Below are 11623 nucleotides of genomic sequence, written 5' to 3' on the forward strand. Positions count from 1 at the left end.
TGTTGTACTTTTACCATATATATGTTTAAAGGCATGCATCCTAATCTAGCATCCTAATGCCTATTTGTTATATCAAACATTTATACAGTGATATTGCAAATTCCATCTTAGATAAGATGCAATATAAAAGGACTGCCCCTTGACCACTTGTCAGGAGAGCTTCTTCACCTCAGATTATCGTGAGCAAGATACTGCCAAACATGCTGCTGCTGTACGGTGCTTTCTGTTGAAAGATGATACCGAGCCCAGCAGGAATTGATGTTGATTCTGAATGCCTGTTTGCTTTTCACAGGGAACATAGACTCACTGACTCCTGATAATTATAGCATTCTGCTATAAACAAGGTATGCAATGTGCTTATTATCCCTCAGAAAATCTAGGTGGAAGTTATTCTACTTCCCATGCTCTCCTAGTATAGTGCATAGATGTAGGTTTTAGAATGTTAGGGTATTGGATAACATGTTAACCATGCTAGAAATGTTCATTTTATTTTCACAATGTGCATTTGTAATGTTTTTTTTTTTCACAACAGATTTTTTTGTTGAGAGGCAAAATGAGCCCAGGAGAGTCCAGGGCAATACATCGTATACATAATATGGCGTTAGTAAAGATGTCAACTTTTTACAATAGATTAGTCGAGAAAATGAGGATACATAGGACTGAATCAAATGCAGGTAAACATTATAAACAAAGAACAGCAGTGTTGCAATGTCCATGTGAACAATATTAGATATTGACTCCAATCATGATAAATTAGTATAAATACAATTGGTCACAGTGTGCATACCCAACTTTGGATCTTCATGGCAAATTATCAGTACATAGTGCCGGGGGGATAGGCTCACGATATAGACCTCGATAAACAGCCCACCGCTTCCATATTTTCAGGTGTTTCTGGGGACATCCCCGTGCCTTAAAAATCGGAATTTCCAGCCCCTTGGAGAAATAAAGGCCCCTCTTCCATGCCCCAACTGAGGGCGGGGAAATCGCCTTTCAAGCCCCAGAAATAGCAAGTGCCTTTTGTTTCTGTTACCTCCGATCCAGTCAGTAATGTTAAGCATAGTTAAACGCGGAGACCGTGGAACATTCCACCCCAAAACTTCGGAGAGGCAGGCCAGCACCCCATGTCAAAACCGCGATAAGGCAGTACAGTCCCATGTCGTGTGGAGGAAGGTGCCCTCAGCCAATCCACAGTGCAGGCATAAGGGAGACGCAATCATTCTAGCGCGCCAAAGCCTGTAGTGAGTAAAGTATACCCTGTGGAGGTATTTGAATTGTATAAGTCTAAGGCATCCGCAATGGCTGCACTGCGCGGGGATTCAAGAGCCTCCACCCAGTCGTTTTCATCAAGTGGACCCAGGTCGTCCTCCCAGACTGCCAGTCCTCCCTGGTCTTGTGGAGTGTGTTGTGACTATTAGTGACCAAGGTGCAGTATAATGCTGTGATTTTGTTTGTGCCCATCCCACCCAAAAACACCTTGGCTTCAATGAGGTTAAAGTCAGGAATGGTGTCTTGCTGCGCAACGTAGGAGAAGAATGTGTGGCAAAATTGAAGCTATTTATCAAATTGGGATTGGGGCATTTGAAAGTCAGATTTTGGTTTTTGGACGGACTTAAGGATCTGACTCTGAAGAACATCACCAACCGTTGAGATTTCCATTGCGTCCCAGCCCACAAACCACAGAAGTTCAACCAATTGCGGTAGGAGGCCAATGCGCCAGAGAGGAGTCTCCTTAGTAAGTCTGCCCCACCACCCGATCCTGCCGAGTGCCTGTCGCCAGATCACAAAGACGGTCCGCGTTGCTGGCAGTAGCGGCTTGAGTGTCACGTTAGAGCGTAGAATCGTGTGTATAGATTTAGAGTCTATTAGCCAACTCTCGAGCGCATCGGCAGGGTCAATTCTATCACCATACCACCAATCGTTTAAGATGAGGTGATGGGACGCTGCATGGTAAGCGTAAATATCCGGGGTCGCAAGACCCCCACAGTATGTGGACCGAAAGCGCGTTCGTAGGGCGACCCGCACGGACCCCCACCCCAAAGGAAATGACTAAGAACTGAGTTTAATTGCCGAAACCATGTATGTGGTATTGGGCCAGGGATGGTTTTGGAGTTGGTAACAGGGGCAGATGTGACCAGGAGCTCACCTGTTGTTAAATCTGAGGCAGCAGAGAGCCAGATTTTTAGTCCAGGAGCCAGGTTGAGACAACGACAAGGACACCCCAAGATATTTAAAGCCATCAGGCACCACCGTCACCTGTTGTGTCCAAGTCCCAAGCTGGAAAACACAAGGAAAGTCCCTGGGCTATGCACTCACTATGGACCCCTACTATAGCTTGCATGTACCAAGAAGTATCACCCAGTCTTAGAATTAGAATTCACGGTTACACCATAATTTATACAATCTGTGAAATTAGAATCAGAAAATAAGAAAATAAGAAAATAAGAACCTAAAGTGTTGTTTTTTCATAAAAAGTATACAATTTATTACAGTTTTACAAGGGTTAAAAAACATAATTCCACACAAATAAAAAACATTTTAAAATATCACACTTTGATTAAAAACAATGAGTTAAAGGAGTCACAGTTTGTTTTCGTTGTCGACGCTGCGTTTCGGTGAATCTTTGATCACACCTTCTTCAGGACAAAACAAATTCTATAAGGAAACATTACAATTAGAAGACATCCTTTTTGTGCATGTAAAGCAGCTGTTGCTCTTTTTTTGTTACAAAACAGTATGCTTGACTCTTTTTTAACCCTATGTCTAATAAGACAACAAATTACATTAAAAAAACATTGTGCATGATCCAAATATACTATACATTTAGGTTCTTAACGGTGTATTTCATTGGTGCATTCTGGTATACGCAGCTATATGTGTGGGTTCCATAGTTTAAAAATCACATTTAGAGGCAGCTTCTAGACGGGAATGGGTATGAAGCATACCTGTGTGTGATTTCTTCTGATTCCTCTTTTAGTCAATTTAGAGGAAATTTGTAGTACGCTGTATTTCTGTAAAGTATCACTTCCTGTTGCTTAGCTTGCAAGAAGTTGTGCCTTTCTAAGAGATAGGGAAAATCAGTACTCAATGTTTATCCACCCTTTTTCTTTGGTAAACATACATAACGGGTAGTAGTCGCTGTATGGCCTCTTTACCTGTTAAAATTCAAACTCTGAGATGTAGAGGTTGCCGGAGGGGGGCCACCGATTTTGAATTGGGGGACCACTGTTAAAATAAAATTGACAGAAAGAAGGGGCCCTATTGTTAGATGTAAGGCCGGATTTGGTGTTCTGTACATTAAGCTAGGGTTTGTTTCAGGATATATAACTCACCAGTTTAAGGATTTATCAATGGTCCTTTCTTCTCAAGTTAAAAGCACGCCACTGGATGTCTTCAATTATATCCTCAGCGTTGGAGATGCCCAAAACGGTTGTTTAAAATTCAACCTACATGGAACATATAATATGTACCATAAATTAATAGAGGAATAAATTTATACCTGGCGTTTACAGGTATTTTAGAATTAAAAAACGTTCTAGTTGTTAAGTCATGTTTGTCGATGTTTAAGGAAAAACAGGCTAACAGTAGTTAGTCTGTTACCGAGCATGTTATGACTAAGGGCCAAAGGGTTCAGCTGCCGCAGTTCGAAGTACAGAAGTCGGCATATGTGAAAAGTGGAGGCTCGCGTTTACCTTTTAAATTGTTGTCGGCCTCCTTGCTCCCCTCTCGGTCCTATCACCATCTGCTCGATACAGCGATCGGCCAAAGATAAACAGGGTTGTCTGTCTCCTGTTTAAAAAGGTATCATTTTCCCGGGAAAACTGCCAATTGAATGACGTCATTGGGTAGTTAACCAATCACGCTTCATTTGGGCAAGGAACTACAATTGTAGTTTCACTTGTGTTCTGTCACGTGGTGACGGGTTGGGATTCCTATGTGTTGCCGGTAACCTAGGACGCATTGGGTCTCTATGGTTACCGATACGACTCGGGAAGTTGACTGTTTATCGGGATGTTATGATCTGCCACGCAGTGTTCTTAAGGAAATATAAATCACGGGGCTTTCTCTTTTGGAATACCAGCTATTTTTAAAATGTACAGGATTATAGTTACTGCAGAATCCTTTCCCAGTCCTCCTTAGAGTTTAAACCACTGTTTACCGAATTAAAACGGGACATATAGAATTGTTCCCGTTTTTTCCGTTTCATCGTGATGTCTCCGCCTCTCATGTTTTGAGTAATGGTCTCAAGACCACACCATCTCAATTCTTCTATTTTATGGTTTGCTGATTGCCAGTGTTCTGTCAGTGGGGCTCCTTGTTTTTTACATCGTATGGCGGACTTGTGCTCATTTAGTCTTAGTTTGATTTCTCGCGATGTTTCCCCTACATATACTAGCTCGCAGGGACACTTAATCAAGTAAATTATATTTTTTGTTCTACAGTTTATGAAAGATTTAATCCGATGTTTTGTTTTGTTATGTTCAATAAGGTTACCTTTAATCACTTGGCTACAGTTAGAACATTTGCTACAGGGGAATGTGCCCACCGGCAGGGGGTTCTTGTCTATGGTTGTTTGCTGATGGGTGGTTTCTCTATATGTGTGAATGAGACTGTTTCTGATGGTTTTGTTTCTTCTAAAAGCGAAGATGGGTTTAGGGATTGGTGGTTTGCTAATATTTGTACTTATTAAATTCCAGTTGCGGTTGATAATATTTTTAATTTTGTTGCTGACGCCACTGTAGTTTGTTACAAAAACCAGCCTGTTTTCCACTGCTGTAGTGTTGGCTTTTTTTTGGAATAAATTATCCCTATTGAAATACTTGGCTCTTTTTAATGCTTGGTTCACCATCTTTTTAGGATAACCCCTATCTATCAATTTTTTGGATAATATTCCTGCATGGTGTATAAAGTCCTTACTGTCTGTACAGTTACGTTTTAATCTCAGGAATTGCCCGAAGGGGATGTTGTTCTTCTGACATGGGGGGTGGTTGCTTTGATAGTGCAACATTGTATTTCTGTCTGTCTTTTTAGTGAATAATTCTACCTGCAGAATACCTCCTACATGTTTAATTAGTATGTCCAGGAACTCACATTGTTCCGGGTCATAATGGCTAGTGAATTTAAGATTGGCATCACCTAAATTGAGCCAGGTAATGAATTCATTTAGTAATTCAGAGGTACCAGTCCAAACAAAAAAAATATCGTCGATGTACCTCGACCACATCGAGATATTCTCGAAAAATGGGGCAACTGCATTAAAAATATGCTTCTCTTCAAATTGTGACACGTACAAGCATGCCAGGCTAGGAGCACAGGTGGCTCCCATGCTGGTCCCCTTGGTCTGTTTGTAAAAATCTTTGTCAAACAGAAATATATTGTTTTTTAAGACGATGGTTATACAATCTATGATGAATGATTGATGTGCTGTGGGATCATGGTGGTCTTGACTTAATAAGGTGCTAATGGTTCTTATGGTGTTGTCCTGGGGTATATTGGTATACAGTGCTTCTATATCAAGCGTAACCAGGAATTGTGTATCGGGATTGAAGGGAACATTCTCTATCTTTTTAATGATTGCTGCCGTGTCTCTAATATAGGCCTTTTGCTCAATGACATGTGGTTGGAGAAAGATGTCGGCATATTTACTTAATGGTTCCGTCAATGAGCCAATACTCGACACTATGGGTCTCATAGGGGGGTCTTCAGGGTTTTTGTGGACCTTGGGCAGCCCATATAGGGCCGGTATTGTCGGATTATTATTCAGAAGGAATTTATATTCCTCTTCGCAGATTATGTCCTCTTCCTTTGCAAATTCTAGAAGGTGTTTGATATTTTTTACTAGATCCTGCCACTCTTGCCTATTTGATTTACAATAATGCTCTGGATTGTCCAGGAGCAGGTGCATTTTCTCCTTGTAATATGGAGTAGACATAACCACGATGCCCCCACCTTTATCGGCCGGTTTGATTGTAAGCATCTGGTTGTCTTCCAATTCTTTTAATGCTTCTTTCTCCATTTTACTAAGATTGTGTTGTACCCAGTTTTTTTGATCTAGTACATCTGAAACACTTTTTGTTACTGCTATTTCAAAGGCTTCTATTTGTTTATTGACTTGGCCTAAATGTGGAGTCCAGGTAGATTTGGGTTTTAATCCTGATTTGTTGGGGTGGATACTTTTCTCTTTGCCCTCGAAGAATGACTGAAGCCTAATCTTTCTGAAAAATGTTTGAAGGTCTCTTTCTAGGTTATATTTGTTGACGGGGGTTGAGATAGCATATCCCAGACCCTTTTCTAGTACCTGAATTTGGATTGGGGAAAGTGTAATATCAGAGAGGTTAATTATGGGTGCTTTATCTATGTGTCCCAAGTTTTCTGACTCCTTGTATAGGGTCTCTGTTGATGTTGAGGCACATACTTGCCTCTGCCTCTCCCTCTCCCTTTTGGCTGAGTAAAATTCTGACGGTGGTCTAAAAAAGGAAGTGATGATTTGGTGGGACCTTTAGGGGTGTCCTGTTCTTTGTTGCTCTGTCTGGTTTCGTTTTGAGCTTCGCTATCACTGTCCCAAGCTGATCACCCCCGCACAGAGGCCACAGGTTAGACTTGCGAGCGTTCATACAGAGACCGGAGTTTCGGCCAAATATTTCCATTATTCGAAGCACGGGTGGGCCGAATCTATTTGGGCGTGTGAAAAAGAGTAAAACATTGCCAGCGTATAGTGCTATATGATCGGACAACTCAAGCGACCACTCAAAACCATATACCTGGGTGTCGATTCACACCCACGCTGTGAGTGGTTCCATGGCAAGCGCAAATAGATAGGGAGATAAAGGGCATCCCTGTCTAGTGCCTCTTCTGATGTGGAGCAACCGCGAGATTGAGTCAGCAATCCTTACTGAGGCGGTGATGTCTGTGTATAGGAGGCAAATGTATTTAAGAAGTCTAGGACCAATGTTTAGGTGGTCCAAGAGTGCAAAAAGATAGGTCCAGCTGAGGGAATCGAATGCCTTATCGATATCGGCAAGGAGGAGGGCAGCTGGCTCATTCAGCCGCTCCTTGGAGGAAATAGCGTTATGTGCGCACTGAATATTGTGTCAGGTGGCACAGTCTGGCATAAAACCCAGCTGGTCAGGATGGACTAATTTTGTAATGTATGGTACAATGCGGTTAGCAACGATTTTGGCCAGGAGTTTGGTCTCCACGTTGAGCAAGGAGATCGGTCTATATGAGGCATGTAGTTCTGGGGGTCAGCCTGGCTTTAGGAAGACCACTATCTCAGCATGTCGCCAGTCAGCCGGGAGGTGGCCATCCTCCACAGCAGCATGGAGAGCCGCCAAATAATGTGCTGATACTTGGGATGAGTATTTCTTGTAGAACTCACACGGAAACCTGTTTGGGCCCGGTGCTTTACCAGAGCGCATATCAGCAAGGGCACTCAGGACCTCCTCCATTGTAATCGGGGCATCCAGGTCCTCATTCACAGAATCTGGCAGGGACTGCGGGGGCAGATCGGCCAAAAATCAGTCATTGGTGGCCGCTGGGAGAGTCTCTCGCGGGGCGTATAGTTCAGTGTAGTAATCAGTGAAGCTGGTAGCATTGCGAGCAGGGTATGTAAGCACCTCACCAGTCGGTCCCCGGATTTCGAGAAGGGTCACAGGTGGTGCAAAAAGGCGCTAGATTTGTCGTCCCACTGATATATGCGGCTATATGTGGCAAGCCAATACAGTTTGGCTTCGTCTAGCAGGTCGCTGGCATATAGTTGTTGCATGATGGGGAGTTGGCGGCGAGCTGCCATGCCATCGGCCTCTCTGGTCCTGCGTTCTAAGTCTAAGATTTGTGCTTCAGTGCAGACCAGTTTCTCACGACGCCGACGACAACGCTCAGTGCAGAAAGCAATGTCCACCCCCGCAATGTGGCTTTATGGCCTCCCAAAGGGTCCCTGGGGAGTCCACGGTGCCGATATTATGTGAAAAATATTCAGTAACAGCTGTATATATCTGTTGATGGTAGGGATCATCTTGGAAGGCCATGTCGAGAGGCCCGAGCGGGTCGGGGAGCGATCGGTACGAAGTGTAATACCAGTGTAATCGGAGAGTGATCAGACAACCCTCTAGGCAAGATCTCTGCTGTCTCAATTTTGTGGACGTGAGGGACAGCTATGAATATGTAGTCAAGACGAGAGAAGGAATTAAGTATGGTTAAAAAATATGTGTATTCATTTGCGGCAGGGTGTAATTTTCACTAGGAATCCACCCATTCCAATCCCTGGGTCAGCGCATGGAGTTTCGACTTGCGCATGTCAGTCTGCAGCCCCCTGCTAGGTCATCTGTCCATTGAGGGGCACATAACATCATTCCAGTCACCCCCAGCTAACAGCAAGCCATTTGGAAGCTCAGCCCAAAGGGAAGTCACTCGCACCATCAAGGTCGACGACAAGAAAGGGGGGGCCTACACACAGACTAGAGTGAGGCATTCACCGTAAAGCGTGACAGACACCACTACATACCTGCCCTGGTCAGACCAAGACCGTTCATTAACAAATTGCACTCTGCAATAGATTAATATCGCCACTCCCCAAAAGCCCAGAGTAAAACCAGAATGGTAGGTCTGGGCAAAATCAAAATACGCCAGGCAGAGCGTCTTATTGCCCAGCAGGTGTGTTTCCTGCAAAATCAGGATGTCTGAGTTGTATTGCCTAGCCTGACGGAGTATAGCCCCTCGTTTAACCTTATCCAGTAAGCCACGGACACTCCAGCTAATAATGGTTAATCGCCTCGCCTGAGCGTCCATCATGTCGGGTATATATCATGCAAATGGACCAATAAGTGGGTATTGTAGTGCGCGCGGAGTCGAAGCAGGAAGTAGAACACTGTGACACTAACAAGTACATATATTTCCCCAAAACCCCACACCTCCCCGCTTTCCCCCCCAATACCTCAGTAACGCTGAAGCATCGGTCGCGGTATGGAAAACGTCCTGCCCCCAATGAGGGGTAGCATCCGCTCCCATCCATCAGATCCCAATAGAACATGAAATGTACATTAAAGCATCTTCAGTCACACTAAAATGTACAAAACTATGTAGCCCACATTTGAATTGCCATCAGGAGAGATATGTCATATCCACAGTTCGACAGTGTCCATTTATGAAGGTGAATGAGGTTGTCGACCATCTGTTGCGCGTCTATGAGATTTGCTGGGATCTTCGTCTCAAGCGCAACCGGTGCTGCTCTTTCCAGTTGAGTCTGGGCAGGTCATGGCCGTAGCTTACTGATGAAGCGTCGGAGTCATTCCCAGGAGGGGCGTTGACCTTCCGTTTAACCGATTCGCCTGTCCAGTTGAAAACCTCTTCAGGTGAATCAAAGAAGTAGGTCTGTAGGAGACACGTAAATGTGCCGGGAATAGTAAGGAATATTGAATTTTCAGGCCACGCAGATGGGCCTTGGCCTTGGTGAATGACTGTCGGCGCTGCTGGACCAGTTTAGTATAGTCATGGAAAATAATGATGGGCTGAGAGGCGTAAGAAAGGACTCCTTTGAACCAACTTGTTGGACAATCATATCACGGTCTCTGTAGCTGAGGAAGCGGGCGATTAGTGGATGGGGCGCATCCTCGGAGTCTGTCTCTACTGCCGGACACGATGCGCCCATTCGATTATAAAGCAGTAGGACAGGGAGTCAGCAGGGAACCATTCCACAAGCCATTTAGTTAAAAAGTCAACACCGTTGTTGCTCTCACAGCCCTCAGGAAATCCCACAAAATGGAGGTTCTTCCTCCACGCTCGGCCCACTGCGGCCTCCACTCTAGCCGGCAGGTCGAGCGTCAGCGACTCCAAGTTGGATACCTTTATTTGAAGGGTGGTCACAGCGTCCTACGTCATGGAGATCCACGTTTCCGTAATCTGCTAGACCGCAATGCGCACATCCTGCCAAAGGAGCATGACATCCGACCCCACAGCATCAATTTTGGCTTCCAATGCATCCCTAGATTGCGTGATAGCCCCCAAGAGCGTGGCATTGTCAGGGACAGCGGTCGTGGCAGTCTCCGGGCCAGGCAACTGGGAGCTTACCCTAGTGTATTTGTCCATGGTGGATTGTTTGGACGCAGCTCCAGTAGGCTTATCTTTAGGCATTATGATCGATGCAGGGGAAGGACGGTCCAGAGTGGGTGACAGGCCAGTAGGTAGGTCGCCAGAACACAGACCCAACCACAGGGACACACCACTGGTCGACTGGGAGCGGACACCGGGGGAGGGCCTGACACCCACAAGCCGCACCAGGACCTAGCTGGCCGCCTCCGTATGTGGTGACCCCCCCACCGTCCCCCAACGGGTTTTTCCGGCCTCCACCGCCCAGCAGTGGCCAGGAGCACTGTAAGGAGCCAGGCAGAGACGCCATCCGACCAAGGGAGAGGCTACGCACCATGTAGATTAAACATCCCCCAGGTTGGCGCAATGATCCGGAAGGTATGCCAGCTCCCTTGCACAGGGGTGACAGAGATAGGAGGTGAGCAGGGGCCCAGATCCCTCACCGGGACGTCGCTGGAGAGAGGCAAACATTGGGTCTCAGTTGGGCTACATACCAAGGCCACCGCAGGCGCAGGCCCCGCAAGGGGCGTGGCCAAAATGGCCGCCGAAGACCGGGAGAAACTGCTCACCTCAGGCGGATGATCTGAGACTCCCGCTGGGGCCCCCTGGCCATCGGGTGCTCAGTGTCGAGGCGCGTGGGCAGAGAGGTAGCAGGTCCGGGCATCACTGCGACTCCAATCACGCCAGGCTGCCCAGGCCAAATCTGGGAGCCCAGAGATGTATCCCCGAGACGGGGGGAGAGTCATTGGTGCCACGGTCTGATCTGACCGCTGATGTCCTTGGTGCCCACCGCAGGGAACCCCGGGCGGTAGCAGAGCAGGAGGCCCGACCAGCATCCCTCAAGATGGCAGGATCGTCCGTCTCTGAACGCAGGCAGTGCAATCACCCGGCTGATGGGTCATAGCATAGCCAGGGGCGTAAGGCAGTCTCGTCGGTGTCTAGGGCGATGTCTGGATGGGCCCCAAACAAGGCTCGCCTCCGACCACAGTCCCGGCAGCACGCACGTCACGCCGAAGGCAAGGCAAGCTCAGGCCGATTCCCGGGGCCAGCCTCGTCAGCAAATACGGCAGCTCTACCACAGGATTAAGCACCCGTAGTAGCCTCCTGCGAGGGCCCCACCGCCTCACTGTGTCTCGTGGACAGTTGGTAGGGAAACAGCTGCAGTAGGATGGCAGGATTCATGCAGGATTATCGGCGGGCTACGGAAGCAATATTATAACACGTCTGCCATGTCAGACACCTTGGCCATGCCCTGCATTTGTGCTGTTTTAATCATATTCTATGTAGTTATTTTAGAAGTGTTCAGCAACAGGATGCAGCTATTGAAATTAACACGCTTTTTAGTTAAAGTGTATCCTGTGTCTTTGTTATCGAAGAGACCAAAAAAGGATTGTTTCGGATCACCATGGTGTCCCTGGATCCCTGTTTAGGGACCATTAGTAAGCCAAAAGCATTGACTTCATTTTAAGTATGTGCTGGATGGTTTTCTGCGTAGCTACAAAATCCTATCATATTCAAGCATGTTGCATTGAACTAAGTT

The 11623-nt window shown here is 46.2% G+C and overlaps 1 long non-coding RNA gene across 1 annotated transcript; it reads right to left on the minus strand.

Moving 5' to 3' along the window:
* Positions 1–2517: 2517 nt before the first annotated feature.
* On the minus strand, positions 2518–3448 carry LOC144819319 (uncharacterized). The gene is made up of 4 exons (XR_013607290.1): positions 3333–3448; positions 3156–3225; positions 2946–3060; positions 2518–2655 (listed from the first exon to the last, which is right to left on the minus strand). It is a non-coding gene; the product is annotated as an uncharacterized LOC144819319 (long non-coding RNA).
* Between the last annotated feature and the right edge of the window lie 8175 nt (positions 3449–11623).

The sequence above is a fragment of the Lissotriton helveticus genome, chromosome 2_1 (genome assembly GCF_964261635.1).
Source record: "Lissotriton helveticus chromosome 2_1, aLisHel1.1, whole genome shotgun sequence".
NCBI lineage: Eukaryota > Metazoa > Chordata > Amphibia > Caudata > Salamandridae > Lissotriton > Lissotriton helveticus.